This window comes from Schistocerca cancellata, chromosome 9 (assembly GCF_023864275.1).
Source record: "Schistocerca cancellata isolate TAMUIC-IGC-003103 chromosome 9, iqSchCanc2.1, whole genome shotgun sequence".
Classification (NCBI taxonomy): domain Eukaryota; kingdom Metazoa; phylum Arthropoda; class Insecta; order Orthoptera; family Acrididae; genus Schistocerca; species Schistocerca cancellata.
Genome location: NC_064634.1, coordinates 33,866,462 through 33,882,352, shown reverse-complemented (window position 1 = coordinate 33,882,352; position 15,891 = coordinate 33,866,462). Strand labels below are relative to the sequence as shown.

General features: G+C 41.1%; 1 protein-coding gene across 1 annotated transcript in view; it reads right to left on the bottom strand.

Moving 5' to 3' along the window:
* The window catches only part of LOC126100754 (uncharacterized), an 842,175-nt gene that overhangs the window by 195,918 nt on the left and 630,366 nt on the right, over window positions 1–15,891 (bottom strand). The window lies entirely within an intron of this gene.

The following is a 15,891-nucleotide window of genomic DNA, read 5'->3' as shown; positions in this document are numbered from 1 at the left end:
GGTCCTTTTAACACGGGTAATGCATGCCTACAGGAAAATTAAAGAGACCTTTGGAGAGAAGAGAACCACTTGTATGAATATCAAGAGCTAAGATGGCAACCCAGTTCTAAGCAAAGAAGGGAAAGCAGAAAGGTGGAAGGAGTATATAGAGGGTTTATACAAGGGCGATGTACTTGAGGACAATATTATGGTAATGGAAGAGGATGTAGATGAAGATGAAATGGGAGATAAGATACTGCGTGAAGAGTTTGACAGAGCACTGAAAGACCTGAGTCAAAACAAGGCCCCGGGTGTAGACAACATTCCATTAGAACTACTGATGGCCTCAGGAGAGCCATTCATGACAAACCTCTACCATCTGGTGAGCACGATGTATGAGACAGGCGAAATACCCTCAGACTTTAAGAAGAATATAATAATTCCAATACCAAAGAAAGCAGGTGTTGACAGATGTGAAAATTACCGAACTATCAGTTTAATAAGTCACAGCTGCAAAATACTAACGCGAATTCTTTACAGACGAATGCAAAAACTGGTAGAAGCCGACCTCGGGGAAGATCAGTTTGGATTCCGTAGAAATGTTGGAACACGTGAGGCAATACTGACCTTACGACTTATCTTGGAAGAAAGATTAAGAAAAGGCAAACCTACGTTTCTAGCATTTGTATACTTAGAGAAAGCTTTTGACAATGTTGACTGTAATACTCTCTTTGAAATTCTGAAGGTGGCAGGGGTAAAATACAGGGAGCGAAAGGCTATTTACAATTTGTACAGAAACCAGATGGCAGTTATAAGAGTCGAGGGGCATGAAAGGGAAGCAGTGGTTGGGAAAGGAGTGAGACAGGGTTGTAGCCTCTCCCCGATGTTATTCAATCTGTATATTGAGCAAGCAGTAAAGGAAACAAAAGAAAAATTCGGAGTAGGTATTAAAATTTATGGAGAAGAAGTAAAAACTTTGAGGTTCGCCGATGACATTGTAATTCTGTCAGAGACAGCAAAGGACTTGGAAGAGCAGTTGAATGGAATGGACAGTGTCTTGAAAGGAGGATATAAGATGAACATCAACAAAAGCAAAACGAGGATAATGGAATGTAGTCAAATTAAGTCGGGTGATGCTGAGGGAATTAGATTAGGAAATGAGACACTTAAAGTAGTAAAGGAGTTTTGCTATTTAGGGAGTAAAATAACCGATGATGGTCGAAGTAGAGAGGATATAAAATGTAGACTGGCAATGGCAAGGAAAGCGTTTCTCAAGAAGAGAAATTTGTTAACATCGAATATAGATTTAGGTGTCAGGAAGTCGTTTCTGAAAGTATTTGTATGGAGTGTAGCCATGTATGGAAGTGAGACATGGACGATAACTAGTTTGGACAAGAAGAGAATAGAAGCTTTCGAAATGTGGTGCTTCAGAAGAATGCTGAAGATAAGGTGGGTAGATCACGTAACTAATGAGGAGGTATTGAATAGGATTGGGGAGAAGAGAAGTTTGTGGCACAACTTGACTAGAAGAAGGGATCGGTTGGTAGGACATGTTCTGAGGCATCGAGGGATCACAAATTTAGCATTGGAGGGCAGCGTGGAGGGTAAAAATCGTAGAGGGAGACCAAGAGATCAATACACTAAGCAGATTCAGAAGGATGTAGGTTGCAGTAGGTACTGGGAGATGAAGAAGCTTGCACAGGATAGAGTAGCATGGAGAGCTGCATCAAACCAGTCTCAGGACTGAAGACCACAACAAACAATGCATCACGAAGCAAATACCGTCAACACTGGTGGAATGTTACGTTTTACCACGTACTTATACGTTTGTGACTATTACAGCGCCATCTATCATAAAGCGAAAGAAGTGGTCCAACCAAAACATTCATATTTCTTTACGTACTACACGAATATGTAATAAGAAATGTGGGTTCCTATTTTAAAAAAATCGCAGTGGATATCCGTTTGACCTATGGCAGCGCCATGCGGGCCAACCATAGGGCCATCTGGTTTCCCCCTTCAAGCTAGACGAGTTTCGTTCTTTGTAGTTTTTTCGTTTGATGCTTATTTCGTGAGATATTTGGCCCGGTCACTGTCAATGGACCACACTGTATAGAAACAGATGTCTGGCATCCAAATAAGCAAAAGAAACGGGAGGCTGGATTTAATGACATCAAGCAAGCAAGAAACGAAAAGGAAAGTGGGAGCAGGCAAGCTGCGAAGGAAAATGCTTCTGCTACGCTGAATAAGGAAGCGGCAGATGAGGACATGGATTCCGCGATCGGTCAAGGTCGTGCGTCATCTCTATCGGCCTGGATGTTCTTGACCATCGGACAGCACAGAAACAGGATCCATAGTAATGTCAACATGTTCCGGAAGGAAAATAGATCTAGGTGTCCAAGGACATCATGGAAAACATTACCAAACTGAAGTTAGCATGCGAATGGAATGAGAATGCGATTTTTTAGTCTGCATTAAAGAGCTTCACTCAGCTTGTGACTCAAGGTCATAAGATATTTTCTGAAAAATAATAAAATGTAGTCTGAAACTTCCTGGCAGATTAAAACTGTGTGTCCGACCGAGACTCGAACTCGGGACCTTTGCCTTTCGCGGGCAAGTGCTCTACCAACTGAGCTACCGAAGCACGACTCACGCCCGGTACTCACAGCTTCACTTCTGCCAGTACCTCGTCTCCTACCTTCCCAACTTTACAGAAGCTCTCCTGCGAACCTTGCAGAACTAGCACCCCTGAAAGAAAGGATATTGCGGAAACATGGCTTAGCCACAGCCTGGGGGATGTTTCCAGAATGAGATTTTCACTCTGCAGCGGAGTGTGCGCTGATAAGAAACTTCCTGGCAGATTAAAACTGTGTGCCCGACCGAGACTCGAACTCGGGACCTTTGCCTTTCGCGGGCAAGTGCTCTACAAAACTAAACAAACACCACTCAACAAAGTTAGCGTCTGGCTTTGACAGCAGAAAACTCGTTTATCATATCATCACATAACATTTTAAAGAACATAGTTCTCATTATAAGAAACAGCGATGTATAAAAATTATACATAAACTGGAAGCAGTCTTGATCGCATAAATTTTTTAATGTGGTGACCGGTTTCGATCTTATCATAAGACCGTCTGCAGACCACAATTGTCTGCCGGAGGCAGTGGAGCATGGCAACCCTCTTGCTTGTGGCTGGTGGTGCGATCAAGACTGCTTACAGTTTATTTATATCTTCATAGATCAGACGGTTACCATTTAGGGGGTCGGCTTCGATGTGAAGAATGGACAATGTGTTCAGACTTTCCTCTGACAGCTTAGAATGTAAGTACCATTTCAGCATTTTAAGAGCCGAAAACCAGCGTTATGCTGAACAATTTGGATGTGCCATACATAGAAATGTTAAAAGAGCAATGTCAGCGTTCGGAAACACGGACTGTAACCTCTCTTTTCGTAAAAATTTTCTCATTTCGATTGGTATATCACTAATCCCAGAAAATATCAAAAGTTCCGCGAAATGTAGACATTCGCTAGGGAAGGAAGGCTCTAAATCTGTGTCATTTGACGGATGGAGTTTTGCTGCACTTCCAGCAATATCGTCAAGTGAACTGTTCTTAAGGTTACTGAAAACTGTGAATGAGTCCAACAGTGTTCTATAGCTTTCCTTCCTGCTCACTAATTCAGAATTCAAGTTGCCGAATACTGGAAGAAATGTTTGACACTACATTGTTCCTTCCAGTCTGAAAACACCTCTTCAGAATCCGCTTCTTCGTCATCATGAGGTTTGCGTTTTCGTGATCTTTTATAGGTGCATTCATAGCCTATATCAGTCACATTATCCATGGATTTATGTTCATAAGAGTAGAACATGCCGCGAATAGATGCAATAAATCCTACAAGTGATTCATATAATTCATGAAGTATTTTAGTATCAATATTTACACCCTGCAATTTCAGATTTACGTTATTAAATCTCTGGCCTATGTCCTACCAAACTGTCATCATGAATTCTGTTTCTAGTCTGCTGAGTTGATTCAGTAAAGCTGAAGCCTCATTTCGCACCAGTGGTTTGTCTAACGTATTATTGGCAATATGTGTGAGAGCATTTGTAACGGCCTTCCAGTTTTCATATAGACTTACACACGCTTCCTCTCTTTATGACCAACGTGTTTTTGATAAACTTTTTACCGTTTTGCTTCCTGGTTTTATGAAAGAAAGAAGTTAATCCCAGTGCTGTGTAGAAGCAGAGAAAAAATTATAAAGTTTGTGCACTAAACTGAAAAATGAACATGCTTCCCGACAACAGCTTGCAGCACTTGTGTCGACTAAATTCAATGAATGTGCTGCACAAGGCTCATGATGCGCTTTCGGATTTCGTTGTTTAATGCGTGCCTGCGAACCAGTGTAGGTTCCTCACATATTGCTTGCGTTGTCATATGATTGGCCTCTACAGTGTGTAATATCAGTGGAATTTGTAGACAGGACTTCTAGTACGGCCTGAGCTAAGTTTTCGGACTTATGTCCCGGGTTTGATAAAACAGAAGGAAACGTTCAACAGGTTCACCATTCTCGGTCACCTATCTTCATACGAAAGATAATTCATCAATATGTGAAATGTCCACAGTAGAATCTGCTATTATATAGAAATATTTGGACTGTTTTATTTCACTTATGATAATTCTTTTTATTCGTTCAGAAAGAAGCTCTATTATTTCATCACAGATTGTTGAAGAAAGATAACTTGTGTGTCCCTGCCCTGGATTTAGAAATCGTTCACTGTGCTCTGCGAGAAGTGGATCAGACTCGGCTATAAGTTCGACAGACATCATAAATTGACCATTATGTAATGTTTGAAATCATTCAATGTGTCCACGTAGGAGAAGTCCACGACTTGTTAACTTCTTTACTACTGCAAACACCCTTTTCAACACACTGCACCAGTACATTTTTTTCTGGCTCAAGATATGACTCGAAATGGTTATATATTTTTCCCAGTGACTTTTTTTTCTTGTTAGGAGTGATAACTCAGAATTTTTGTGTTCAAATGAATTCTGATGATGAGATAAAATATTAGAAGTATTTTTCCAATCTGCAATACCATTAGTAGCAATCGTGGCCTGAACCCTGAACAATTTATATGGTGCAGAAAAAACAGCACCGTTGCTACAGGAGTGATTATACTAGAAAATCACGCAAAGTTGATTCACCATTTAAAATTTTACAGTAAAATACATTTTTGTTCAAATATCTGGTTTTATCGCCTACTGATCTTCTTGAATTAGAAAAACCACCGTTAGAATTTTGATTAATGCCAAGTTGTTAGATAATGTCGAGTGTTGATTCATTGACACAACATTCTGCGGGATCATCACTAACGAGGTCATTTGTTTTTGTAATGGCTGACTCGACACTTAGTTTTTCGTGAAACTCGAAATCAGGAACAATATACTTTTCTTCATTTTTAACTTTTGTTTCGTCTGTACTTACTTCTTTTAAAACAGCTGCAGTGCCAGAAATATCATCCGTACTACTTGAAGTCGATGTCGAACAAGCAACATTTTTTGCGAAAAATTTATCTACTCAGCCAAGCGTTTTTAGAACATCGGCTTCTCGTTCACCCTTTCCCTTCAATAATTTCCGAAATGCAGCCCCACTTAATTTTGCACGTTTCCTTTTTTCACTGTTATTCATGTTAAGGCACTTACAAAATTGTCAACCGATAGTCGAAACAAAAGAAAAAAAAAATTGTAGAAGGAGCGAAAGAAAGACTGTATCCAGTTCCGGTTGTACTACATCGCACTTGAGCACAAAGCTTATTACTTTAAAAATGGAACACGGGCACAAAGATTTTTCCTTTAAACATGGAGTGGTTAACTGGCCAAATCGGATTACTCGACGTAACTGTGCTATGAAAGAACAACAATGCAGAATAATATAATTTCACTGTCGCCTGTTTCTCTGTTGTCAGTGAACAGCAGAAGCACACCTGCCGGCTGGAATTCGTCTCGTAAAGAAAACAGGGCAGTCCGTTCCCTGGCTTCTGTTTCCCGCGTCGCCGGAATTTGAGGTGGGACGCACATATGTTATGAATATTGTTGAAACTGTCTATCTAATTTAAGAAGCAAATAATTTTTGCAATTTCTTGCAGTGGGGTGTGCTGGTTCGATTCTTATCCCACTTATTCTTATAACATTTTAACGGTTTCTGTGGGCAGAGAAGACAGACTACAAAGTTCAATTAGTCTTGTTGGCAGTTGATGTGGTGTGTTGTCACTTGTGTCAACAGTGCTGTTATCTCTTCATGAACATGCACCTCTTGTTACAACACAAATTGAAAATAACCTTTCCTCGAAGAAAAAAAGCTTTGTTAAGAAGTTTAATATAAAATTTGCAATGCGGCGTACTATTCGATTGCACAGAATGGGAACTTTGATAACGTGCATGCTGCAGCACAATAAATGAGATCAAAGAAAGTTGGTTTCTATTTCTTTTTTCGCCAAAATATAACTAAGTAAATAAATAAATAAGTATTTTAAGCTGTTGTGAAGTGTATTTCACACATTATTAGATATTCCGCTTATGTTCTTTTCATATAAACAAGTGTTTAAAAATGTAAAGCATTCGCAGTATCAATCTGTTTTGTTAAATGGGAGTCATTATATCAAAGCTCACATATTGAAGACCACAGAGCTTTCACATTAATTACAGTAATTGAGGGTTGACTTGATACTTCCCCATAATTTCAACAAGAAATTTAAGTAGAGTCGTGTTTTGCATACAGAGGCCCACACGTGTTACAGTATTTAAGAAACTGCTGTTTAGTTTATCACAGCTTTCCATGGGTTCCGGTATTTTCACAGGGAAAATATGGTAGGGGTAATTAGAAACCGACATCATTCTCGGAATAATAACGTTTCAGACATTGTTGGTTGCCGTCCTGACTGCTTACTTCAAAATATTTTGAACAGTCATGAAGATGGTACCAGACAGAAACCAGTGTTAAATTCCCAATCAGTCACCAAGTAAACTATATGTATTTCCAGATTTGTACTGTCGAATTTCGTTCTTAATCGTTATTTAAACCAGCAAGTTGTTTAACAATATTAAAAATCTTTGTCCTTTGTAAGTTCAGTTATTTTAAAATGTAAAAGGTTAAAATGAGTACAGACCAAAAAATGCCGACCCCCTTAAGGTGCCACCCCTAGGCCCATGCCTAGTGAGGCTGTACGAGGTGCGGCTAGAAAAAAACCGGACTGATGCTGGAAATAACATTTATTTAAAATTATTTACAATTTCATGTTATCTCCTTCAATGTACTCTCCTCCTCGGTTTCTACACCGCTCCATACGAATTTTCCAGTGTTCATAGCAATGCTGCAGATCATTTTCGGTAAGTCCATACATTACTTCCGTCGCTTTTTCTTTTACTGCTTCAACAGTCTCAAATCTAGTTCCTTTCAAAACTCACTTGACTTTAGGGAAAAGAAAAAAGTCACAGACGGGCCAAATCAGGTGAGTAGGGTGGATGATCTAAGATGGGAATGTTGTGTTTTGCCAAAAACGTCTTCACTGACAACGCACTGTGAGCTGGGGCATTGTCTTGGTGAAGGATCCATGACTTTTTTCTCCACAAATCGTTCCGTTTTCTCCGTACTCGCTCACGTAGGGTAGCCAGGACGCTAATGTAGTAATGCTGATTCACTGTTTGTCCCTCTGGTACCCAATCAATGTGCACAATCCCTTTGATGTCAAAAAAAAAAAACAATCATCATTGCCCTGAATTTCGATTTTGACATTCGTGCTTTTTTTTGTCGTGGAGAACCAGGAGTTTTCCAATGCATCGACTGGCGTTTAGTTTCGGGATCGTAAGTAAAAAACTACGATTCATCGCAAGTAATAACATTTTGTAAGAAGGTGGGATCACTTTCAATGTTTTTCAGGATGTCAGAACAAATCATTCTTCGGCGTTCCTTCTGTTCAATTGTGAGACACTTTGGAACCATATTTGAACACACTTTGTTCATGTTGAAACTTTCATGAAGAATCTGCCTAACACTTTCCTTGTCAACTCCTGTTAACTCAGACACTGCTCTGATTGTTAAACGGCGATCTTGTCGAACAAGTTTACCGATTTTTTCAATGTTTGCATCAGTTTTTGCTGACAATGGTCTGCCAGTGCGAGTGTCATCACTGGTGTCTTCGCGGCCATCTTTAGATCGTTTAAACCACTCAAACACTTGTGTTCGCGATAAACAATCACCGCCGTACACTTTTTGTAACATTACAAACGTTTCACTTGCAGATTTTCCTAGTTTGAAACAACACGCTGTTCTTTCTGTACACTCAACATTTTCCGACGCACAGACAAAACGTCAACTACTTAAAACAGACGCCACGGGCAGACTGAGTGCAGGAGGCAGATGAAACTCGAGCAGTAGGCGGAGCGAGAGTCACGTGACAGGCCACGCGACTTTCAGCCTTATTGCATTCGTTTTATTGTTTCACCAGTACTAGTCCGGTTTTTTTCTAGCCACACCTCGTATGTAAATCCGCTAATGCTCAGCGCCCAGAGTTTCCATTATCTAACCCAGAAGACATTACTTTTAAATAGATCGATGCACAGAGCATTAGCTATTTCCGATGAAGACCGCTTGGATTCCTAATAATATGAAGCAGTGTTCCGAACGAATGACTACGGTTCACTCAGCATACTCCAAGAAAGTGAAACGTGGAAATGTAAACGGCCACGTGGTGATCTACCGATTGTTTTCCTTTCTTTCTGCTGTGCTACAACCAGCAAAACAGGCAGAGTCCTGCGAAGAAGAGATGTAGGGCCTGTTATCCGACCTCCTAAGGAGACAAAGGATAGTCGCGGCCTGATGATCCCTGAGATTAGTAATATTTCTTATGAATGTGGTGGCAGTTACATCGCTCAGTCCGTCCACACCGTTTCGACCACTGTGAAGAACATCAAAGGCATATTAAATATCGAGAACAGGAGAAGTCTGCAGTTGTTGATCAAAGCCTCACAAACACAAATTACTATTTAGCGAAATAAAGATTTGTCCCAGGCTCCTACATCATGGGACTCACTAATTAAAAAGGTCGTAGATATAAGAATGGGTGACAGGAACTTCTACTGTGACAGGGGATATAACCTTAGCAGTTCCTGGAAGCGAGCCTTAGATGAAGAGAAGAGGCAGAGATATTCGTCGCAGTGTTTACGCAACTGTGGTGGCACTACCAGCACAGACGTTGACGCCAACTGCGACAGCATTACGTAATTTTCGACCAATCGGAAACCGCCTATGGCTATATAATGTCATCACAACAGCAGTATTTACAGTCAGTAGCTCCTGACGAGAATATGTAGGTGGTCTTCGAAAGCTTGAGGTTTTACCCTGAATTGATGCGCCAGGAAGTCCGAGAATATACTATAAAGTTATAAACGACTGTAATTGTTTCAGGCTAAAGCAATAGCAAAGAAAAAACCATTTATAGAGGACGACAATGCATTGATGCACTATGTACTAGCTGTGCATTGCCTGAATGACGTTGCAGCATCACACAGAGAGCAAGCTGAGAAACGATATGAATTGCAAGCAATCATGCAAAGGGTGCGAACATGGGCATCTGCCCATCCACAAACTCACAAGTGAAATCTTGTTTATACTTGCTGAGCGTTTTTGACGTCAGTATATGGTGCAGCTATATCATTTGTACGGAAATGTCGTCTCTCAAAAGTAAAAAACTTGAGATGCAAGATTACCCAGCCTGTATCTATGTGAAAATGGATGCAGCAACGTCAAGCGTAATGAGTATTTCCGCGAACGGTGCACTGACCCAGTCAAAAGACTAATAATTAAGAAAACAGAAAAAAAATCAAAAACCATCTTTGTTATACTATGCTACGAGGGCTACTCGGAAAGTGAGGAATGATCGGTTGAGAAATGGAAAACACTGTGAAAATCCAGACGTTTTAGGCAGTGTCTAGTATGCCGGTCGATCGCATCAAGAAGCTCTTTTTATTTGTGGGCGCACTGTGAGCGAGTAGAGGTGCCTAGAACAACGTTGTCTCCCGCCAAGAAGGAGGGCGCGCTGAGAGGCTTCGCCTTAATGAATGCAGCCCACCTAGCACAACTGCCACGCACTTCCATCTTCATGGCCATTCTCACAAGGGAACCTCCCCATCGCACCCCCCTCGGATTTAGTTATAAGTTGGCACAGTGGATAGGCCTTGAAAAACTGAACACACATCAATCGAGAAAACAGGAAGAAGTTGTATGGAATTATGAAAAAAATAAACAAAATATACAAACTGTGTAGTCCATGTGCAAGGTAGGCAACATCAAGGCCAATATACGTTCAGGAGTGCCGTGGTCCCGTGGTTAGCGCGAGCAGCTGCGGAACGAGAGGACCTTGGTTCAAGTCTTCCCTCGAGTGTAAATTTTACTGTCTTAATTTTCGCAGAGTTGTGATCTATCGTTCGTTCATTGACGTCTCTGTTCACTGTAATAAGTTTAGTGTCTGTGTTTTGCGACCGCACCGTAAAACCGTGCGATTAGTAGACGAAAGGACGTGCCTCTCCAATGGGAACCGAAAACATTTCATCGAAAGGTCATAGGTCAATCGATTCCTCCACAGGAAAACACGTCTGATATATTCTATACGACACTGGTGACGGCATGTGCGTCACATGACAGGAATATGTTGTACACTTGGCGAATGGGTAAAAATATTCTTCTACCTTGCCCGATTTAGGTTTTCTCGTGGATGTGATAATTACTCCCAAAAAATTGATAAAAACATAAGAGTTTCTCACATAAACTGGAACAAATGAATGCAACAGTTTCACAGTCGCACAGTCGCACAGTTTTCTCTGTGCGCTGTCAAAACATGTTTTTAACGTTTTCAAATTTTTCCGTGTGTGGACCGTCAAATCCTGCACATGTCCAAGCAAATCTGAACATGTCCTGGAATTTTGGAGAGCGAAGTTGATTATGTGTGAGTGCTTCAACTTTGATAATTGTCTGAAAATAAAAAAGTAAACTTTTCACTCGAGTGAAGACTTGAACCAAGGAACTCTCGCGTTCCGCAGTTGCTGACGCTAACCACGGGACCACGGTGCTCCTCAGTTCAGATTACCCTTCATGTTCTTATCTTGCACATGGACTACTCAGTTTGTATATTTTGCTTATTTATTAATAGTTCCACAAAACTTCTTCCTGTTTTCTAGATTGATGTGTGTTCAGTTTTTCAAGGCCTATCGACTGTGCCAACATATAACTAAATCTGAGGGGGGTGCGATGGTGAGGTTCCCTCGTCAGCAGCACTCTCCATGGGCAGTGAAGACGCTCCTGCAGCCTTTTCTATGGGAATTGTTCGATCACCCACAACACAACCCTAATTGGCTCGTCCTGAGTATCATCTCTGTTCACAGGAAACGCTGGATACGAAGACAACACATGGGCGCAGGCTACGCGCTATAGACCAGTGTAGAGATTTATTGTAAAGCGCAGGCGGCTGCCTTCTAGGACTATGGTGTTTGAAATTTGGTATAACGCTCAGATAAATGTCTTAAGTCGGAGCGGTGGCTGTGTAGAGAAGTACCTGGAAGATATGGATAAATGTGCAAAGAAAACTGTTTTGAGTTTCACTGTGGTTTATATTTCGCTATCGATCGTTCCTTAATTTCCGAACAACCCCCGTATATTCCTTCGTATATTCCACTAGATCCATATAATGACTCCGAGGCAGTTCCACGTATACACCCATCTTTCGTAACTCGTGTAACATAGGTTTGCTGTGGTTTATCATGCTCTGGGCAGCATTTTTAAATGTCGACCTCCCCTTTTGTTAAGAATGCGTAGGATAAGTTCATCCTGTGATATTTGTTCTGTTCCTTTCTTCACCATCAATATCCAGTCCCCAACAACAACTAAATTTTCATCTTCCTTACAGTAGCGGAATATTTCTTGTACCCCGTGATTCATTTTTCAAATTTCATCAACATCAGTGGAGCTAGAGGGCTTTTACTAATATCGAGTCATTACAAGACAATCCTTTCACTATGTTGTTAACGGTGGTTCACTGGCATTCCCTCTTTCTTGTTCATTAGCAGACCTACTCCTGCATCACCCGCCATTCGTTTGTTTGTTGATAAGGCGTACGAAGTTCTCTAACGTACATATTCGACAAATGAATCTAACGTTCCATCCACAGAGGGCCAGATTTATTGTTTCTTAATATATTCACGTATAAATGCCACAGGTCGTGCACAATCTGAATAACTTCTATTGCTTTTGCTCAAGTTTGATTGTGATACCGAGAGGTACACTTGACGTGTAACGTGTTGCCACTAGAGCAGTGGTTCTCTTATTTGATGAAGGTAACCGATAGTTGTGGATTACATTGCGCGCGTCGAGTATCTGTTTCATGAGGATATATATTAAAATGGTCGCTATGTGTCCAGAAGGTGATGTCTGACTTTGGTAAGCTATGCTTAACTTACTCTGGTGACATCAACGTCGGTTGCAGTACTCGCCCGGAGATCGGAATAGTGGACTGCTTTACCTCAAGAGTCTTCACTGAAGAGGCTACCATCAGGGTAGATAAGGGCTACACATTTCACATCTACATCAACATCTACATTTATACTCCGCAAGCCACCCAATGGTGTGTGGCGGAGGGCACTTTACGTGCCACTGTCATTACCTCCCTTTCCTGTTCCACTCGCGTATGGTTCGCGGGAAGAACGACTGTCTGAAAGCCTCCGTGCGCACTCTAATCTCTCTAATTTTACATTCGTGATCTCCTCGGGAGGTATAAGTAGGGGGAAGCAATATATTCGATACCTTATCCAAGAAACGCACCCTCTCGAAACCGGACGAGCAAGCTGCACCGCGATGCAGAGCACCTCTCTTGCAGAGTCTGCCACTTGAGTTTGTTAAACATCTCCGTAGCGCTATCACGGTTACCAAATAACCCTGTGACGAAACGCGCCGCTCTTCTTTGGATCTTCTCTATCTCCTCCGTCAACCCGATCTGGTACGGATCCCACACTGATGAGCAATACTCAAATATAGGTCGAACGAGTGTTTTGTAAGCCACCTCCTTTGTTGATGGACTACATTTTCTAAGGACTCTCCCAATGAATCTCAACCTGGTACCCGCCTTACCAACAATTAATTTTATATGATCATTCCACTTCAAATCGTTCCGCACGCATACTCCCAGATATTTTACAGAAGTAACTGCTACCAGTGTTTGTTCCGCTATCATATAATCATACAACAAAGGATCCTTCTTTCTATGTATTCGCAATACATTACATTTGTCTATGTTAAGGGTCAGTTGCTACTCCCAGCACCAAGTGCCTATCCGCTGCAGATCTTCCTGCATTTCGCTACAATTTTCTAATGCTGCAACTTCTCTGTATACTACTGCATCATCCGCGAAAAGCCGCATGGAACTTCCGACACTATCTACTAGGTCATTTATATATATTGTGAAAAGCAATGGTCCCATAACACTCCCCTGTGGCACGCCAGAGGATACTTTAACGTCTGTAGACGTCCCTCCGTTGATAACAACATGCTGTGTTCTGTTTGCTAAAAACTCTTCAATCCAGCCACACAGCTGGTCTGATATTCCGTAGGCTCTTACTTTGTTTATCAGGCGACAGTGCGGAACTGTATCGAACGCCTTCCGGAAGTCAAGAAAAATAGCATCTACCTGGGAGCCTGTATCTAATATTTTCAGGGTCTCATGAACAAATATAGCGAGTTGGGTCTCACACGATCGCTGTTTCCGGAATCCATGTTGATTCCTACATAGTAGATTCTGGGTTTCCAAAAACGACATGATACTCGACCAAAAAACATGTTCTAAAATTCAACAACAGATCGACGTCAGAGATATAGGTCTATAGTTTTGCGCATCTGCTCGACGACCCTTCTTGAAGACTGGGACTACCTGTGCTCTTTTCCAATCATTTGGAACCTTCCGTTCCTCTAGAGATTTGCGGTATACGGCTGTTAGAAGGGGGGCAAGTTCTTTCGCAAACTCTGTGTAGAATCGAATTGGTGTCTTTACAGCCATTCTTAGTTCCAACGCAGCAACACCGTTATGACTTTTGCTATCGTGATTGTTGTCCATGCAGCTGTCGAGAAGGCTGCTACATGTCTTCAGCGATCTGATATTATTCTGGCTTCTCCATAGATACGTTACTGCAGCTATTGTACAGCATTCAGTACCACTGAGACATAATAAACAACCCAACTACTACAAGTTAATGATTCACGCGGTGAAAGGGAAGGACAGATAGAAGGGGAATGAGATATGTTAGGTCCATGAAATAGGTCGATATGTGAAGTATAAATCATCTCACAAAATTAGTCTGGAAGAGTTGCGAAATGCCATGCAACGTGTGTAAAATGTTTTGTACAACCGGCCTGAGTGGCCGTGCGGTTCTAGGCGCTACAGTCTGGAACCGAGCGACCGCTACGGTCACAGGTTCGAATCCTGCTTCGGGCTTGGATGTGTGTGATGTCCTTAGGTTAGTTAGGTTTAATAAGTTCTAAGTTCTAGGCGACTGATGACCTCAGAAGTTCAGTCACATAGTGCTCAGAGCCATTTGTTTTGTACAGTCTCTCTTGTTGATGGCGTAAACAGTAGAAAAAAAAAATACGCATGTAAATATAGGGTGTTTCAAAAGTGATAGTCAATTTTCAGGCATAGGACAGGAATGATCATTCGAAACAAAAAAGTCAAGTAAACTTCGGGTCTAAAATGTATACGTTAAGGGCTACGAGATACTCTTAGTCTTCTATATGGTGAAACAAATCTCATCTACTGCAAGCTCTTTGCTTTCCATTTTTGGGAAGTGGTAGTATGGACCAAAACAAGAAAAAACGTCCAGTAAACATGTGCTCTAAAATGCATACCTTAAAAGTTATGAGCACTTGTCCATTAGAAGAGTTGTGTTCCAAACTACCGAAGATGAACAGGAGCTCAGAGCTCTTAAGGTATACATTTTGGAGCACATGTTTAATGGTCATTTTTTTTCTTGTTTTGGTTCATACTTTCCCTTCCGAAAATATGGAAATCAAAGAGCTTGCAATAGAAGAGATTTGCTTCACAGTATCGAAGATCAGGAACTGCTCACAGCTCTTAAAATATGCGTTTTAGAGTCCATGTTTACCTGACTTTTTTGTTTAGAATTATCATTCCTGTCATAACCCTAAATATTGACCATCACTTCTGAAACTCCGTGTATATCTCTTAATCAGCGGCATCAAACACAACGGTGGTACCAAGCAAAAGTTTGTCTCCTTACTGTACTCTATACAGTTTCGCATATCAAAAAGGTTATCGAATAATCCGGATAGCAGAAAATTTTGTATTGTGGGCATTCACAGCTGCAGAACTATACTATCATGAATAAGACCGCTTCAGCTCAATGTGTTTTGTGGCGTTAGAACCACATCTTCACGGATACGTAATTGTTTCGTAATTAATTCCAAACGATAACCCATAGATGACCCAACATTTTTTGTCCAATTGCGATAAAAATGTGTAACCCGACCACTGGCGTATACAGCTTGTGAAACAGTTGGAAATTGTGTCCAGTGAGCGAAATAGCTAACCTACGACAAATCTAAATACAGGACCTAAATTTATTCACATCAATGAGACAAGCTCATCGATATTACACAATAGACTTGCGTATTGGAAATGGGCAACGTTACATCAAATAGGCTAAATACAGCTTATACCAATTAATATAAATTTAGTTAGTATTAGATATGTATACTCACAGACGGGTTACACAACTATAAACAATAGTTAGATCGAATAAAAGCGTCTCAGCGAGACAGTAAACATATCAGACGCTGCAACGCAAATCAAAGATAAGC